Here is a 4,768-nt window from a genome sequence, read left to right on the forward strand (position 1 = left end):
TTGAAATTTACTTATAAAATAAATTCGGGTATGAATTTTAAATAATAAAAACTAATATAATCAAAATTTACTTACCTTCTTCCTTACGAACACTGTAACTATCTCTAAGAAATGAGATCGGAAAGAGTGGGTGATTGAGAACTTATTCAAAAATTCTCTCTCCACCACAAATTCTTTCACTCACTAATCATTCTCTTCCTTGAAAAATTGTTGTGAAAAATGAAGGTTGAGAGTTTCTTATTTATAGGAAAATTTTGGGGAAGAAATGGAATTTATAAAAGTGTGGGGAGATGGGTGAAATTATAATTTTTTTTTTAAATTAAAGAATTGGCAAGGGATGGACAAGGTATGGGTTGAGTATGGGATGAGGATGGAGGCCATGTGGGAGTGCTTGCCACCATTCCCATTAAATAAATTTTTAATTAACTACTTACCTAATTAATTAATCAATTAGTTAATTAATTATTTTATTATTTTTCTTAATCATTATTATCATTATTATTATCATTGTTATTACTTTTAAACTATTTTTAGTATTTATTTATTTTATTATTTATTTTTGAACAAGAATTAAATTTAAATTTTGAAAACTCATGTGGTCCCCACATTGTCTTGTGGGCCCCACCTAATCTTGTGGGTCCCACACAACTTCGAGACCCAAATGGATCCTATGTAACTCCAATAATCCTCATACGATTTTATGAGCCCTACACAGCTTCGAGACTCGTGTAAACCTCCACACGGCTTCGGGACTCATGTGGGTCCCACAAAGTCTTGTGGGCCCCTCATAGGATACCTATATTATTATTATTTTATAATATATTTCTACAAATTATGTTAGTCAAAACATTATTTTATATACTTATTTACGTGTACAAATAGTGTCTATCCTGTTTATCTTATGAAATTCCATTTTGACCAGGCCGACCTCTAGGGAGCGACTGAGCCGCAATGGTCTCTGAGCACTCGCTAAGATAAGGTCTTTCTTAGGCATCAAACATAGAATCAATGATCCTACAGAAAAATACTTTTGTATTGATGTTAACTTAATGACCATTTTTATTATTTTATTATTATTGTGTTTTAATCATACATATATTTTTGGGTTATCACAGTGACGGTTCCCGATTCTGTCACTAATAAGGGGATAATAGTTACGAATTTTCAAATTCGTCACTAATATTGTGAAATAATATTTTTTTAATTTTTTTTCAATAAAAGAAGTATTAGTGACAATTCCCAAATATGTCGCTAATAAGGGGATAATAGTGACGAATCTACAAATTCGTCACTAATATTGTGAAATAAATTTTTTTCAATAAAAGAAATATAAGTGACAGCTCCCAAATCCATTACTAATGAGGGGATAATAGTGACGAATTTTCAAATTCGTCACTAATATTGTGAAATAATTTTTTTTTAAATAAAAGAAGTATTAGTGACGGTTCTTAAATCCATCACTAATAAGGAGCTAATAGTGACGAATCTACAAATTTGTCACTAATATTGTGAAATAATTTTTTTTCAATAAAAAAAATATTAGTGACAGCTCTCAAATCTGTTACTAATAAGGGCTAATAGTGACAAATTTGAAGATTCATCACTAATAATGTGAAATAATTTTTTTTAAAATTTTTTTAAATAATAGTAGTGACGGTTATTTATTCGTCATTAATAAGTGTCTTTTAGTGACAGATTTAATTTGTTACTAATATCGCAAAAATTGTCGCTAATATTTTCTTAGGATAATTTCTGCACAAAAAATGTTTTCCCGCGATATTTTTCGATTTTTAGTGACGAAACTAGTAGTGATGGTTTCAAATCCATCACTAATAGTTTTATCACTAAAAACCAGTTTTTTTGTGCATGGTCGGTTTTTTCTCCATACGTAAGTATTGTATATAAAATGAAATGCAAAATATAAACCAACATTCAAATTTTGGTTAATTGACTTGCACCTTTGCATGAAAAAGATGCCGCTTTAATTATCATTATATACTGCTATATATATATTTCTCAAATTGAGGGGGTGGGTTGAAATTTTTCAACACAAAGTCAATGAAGGGTCAATTAAAATTTGCATGCAATGGTTCTCACATTATCAATAAAAATTTAAACCAACTTTTGAAAACTTAGTTTAACATAAAGTTTGCATGAATTGAGTCTTTAGTTATAGAAAATTATGAGTAGTCCATTTGATTTTTATAAACTAGCTTTCTAAAAAGTCCTTATAGCTTGCACAAATTTTACAAGCGTCATTGCAAAATTCATTTGAATAAGTTAAAAATAAATTCCCAAGTATAGGAAAGGACAGAGCATCCATTACAATAATTTCTTCTAACAATAATTGTGTGATTTGGCACATCTTCTCTTAGGAATAAAAAAATCAATCTTTTTCATAAGGAAACTAGTGAGAAAGATAAAGAAGAATCAAATAATAATCTTCGAATCTTCGTGCAATCAACGAAGAATTCCATCTCCATAGTAAGTTGGATTTGGTTGCCTAGGTAAGACGTCAATCAATCATGATGAGAATGAATAGAAGAGTCGCTAAAACATACTTTTGGAAAGTTGATTTTACGTTAAGTTGTCCATTACATGTATGCAAAAGAAAAGTGTTTTTTGGATAGTCTGTTCTTACTTTGTGAAAGTAATTACAAAAGCTAAAAATAGATTTTCAAATATGAGCAACGAGAGAACATTTATTACAATAATATCTTCTAACTATGTTGTGTGATTTGACACATTTTTCCTAAGATACATTTTTTCATAGGGAAACGAGTGAGAAAGAAAACAAAAAATAAAGTAATAATCTTCGAATTTTTGTGCAATGAATGAAGAATTCCTTCACCTTAGTAAGCTTACTTTGGTTTTTTTTTTTTTTTACATAGGAACTCCAGCTACCAACGAACCCCTTGGTGCGGCACCAAACCTACGGATCAACGTCCTCCGCCCTCAGGTATCGCTGATCAGGGTAAAGTCTAGATGCGGACATGACTTCTGTGCATTAGTTGGACGTTCGGTCAACTCGACTCCCGCGACACATCTCCATTACCATCCACAGTCCCTGCTAGCTCACAAAGAACTCTCACTATCCACAGTTCCCGCTTGCTCACAAAGCAAAGTCTCACCATCTACGATCTCCGCTGGCTCACAAAATGAACTCACATTACGCAAATTATAGAATGTTACATGCATGAGAGCAAAATTGACTTTCTATACGTCGATTTTGCTTATGCCATAAGTTCTTTTTTTTTTGAAAAATCAATTTATATTGTCAGATTCAACTTTTTAAAAGTTGGTGTCACTTTAGTATAATTTTGTAAATAAATTATCCACTATCACACAATTGTATTTTTTTCATTTAAATATTAATATTTTCGTAAAATAAACTCCTAGATTACCTAGTTATATAATCCTAACTATTTCTGCAGTTGAACCTAGTGATATCAGTTAGGGGTGAGCATAATTCGGTGAAAACCGAATTAACCGGATTAACTGGCCGAAATTGGTCGGTTCAGTTCGGGTAAAAAATCCTATTCAGTCGGTTCGGTTAAAATTCTATAAATTCTCAGTTAATCGGTTTTGGTTCGGTTAACGGTTAAAAAAATATCAGTTAACCGATTAACCGAATTTTTAATATATTTTATAATATATTAATAATAGGGTGGGGCCAGCGGGCGACTCGGGCTTGGCTCGCTTGGCCGCTTTGGGCTTGGGGCCTGGGCCTGGGGGGAAAAAATGGCTCCGTGCCTTCGCAGCTTCGCTCAGTTCACTCCACACTCACAGACACAGACTCACACTCTCACAGTGGGGAATTGGGGATTGCCGGATTGGGTCATTGGGGATTAGAGACTTTAGAGTTAGGGTTTATTCTTGCTTCCTCTGTTCCTCAGTTTCTCTGAGCTCTGCCAAGTGCCGAGTGCCTATCTGCCCCGCACGGCGCATGCCCGCAGGCCGCAGCTCTCCTGCCTCTCCATCGGAGTCATCGGACCACCTTTGGAGCCTCTCGTCTCGGTCCTCAGCGTCTTGGACTCTCAGTCTCAGCCACCACCTCGCCGTGCAAAGCCGAACCCCAGTGGCAGTAACTCTTCCTCTTCTCCTCCTCCTCCTCCTCCTCCTCCTCCTCTTCTTCTTCTTCTTCTTCTTCTTCCACTTTTGTTATTATATTTATGTGCGTTTTTTGGGTTTGCATTTATCAACATTTTTGCTGCTTCATTTTTAATTTCCGGTAGAAATTATTAGAAGGTTTAGAATGGAAAATATGATTTGTCTTTGAAGTTGATTTTGCATTTAAGATGAGTATTTCAATTTCAGTGTAAATAGTTAGGACCTTCAAATTATTCAACAAATTTGGTTTTGTGTTTATTAATGAATTCAGCTTCAAAATATTTAATGGATGCTCCCAAACACCACCTTAGAGCCGTGAAAATTAGGTGAAATCTGGAGAAAATTTATCCTAGTTCTTGGTTAGTTTTATTGGAATGCATTATTTAGTGCTTGAAAATTTTAAATCTTGAAAGTTCAATGAGAACATATTCCATTGAAACATTATCAAGTGTTTGCTTCCATTTTATTTTGTGGAAAAATGTTGTATTGTAATTTTATTTTCTTTTAGCCAGAAATAAGTGATGCAAATTTATTCATTAAAATGTTATTCACAACAAATGCATCGATTAAATTTCAGTGGGATGATCAACGCGTACTCATTGCATGCATTTTTAATAATTGAAACCCAGAACCACATTTTTTGAGCTTTCTGCATATG

Source organism: Malania oleifera, chromosome 5, assembly GCF_029873635.1.
Source record: "Malania oleifera isolate guangnan ecotype guangnan chromosome 5, ASM2987363v1, whole genome shotgun sequence".
In the NCBI taxonomy this organism is placed as follows: domain Eukaryota; kingdom Viridiplantae; phylum Streptophyta; class Magnoliopsida; order Santalales; family Ximeniaceae; genus Malania; species Malania oleifera.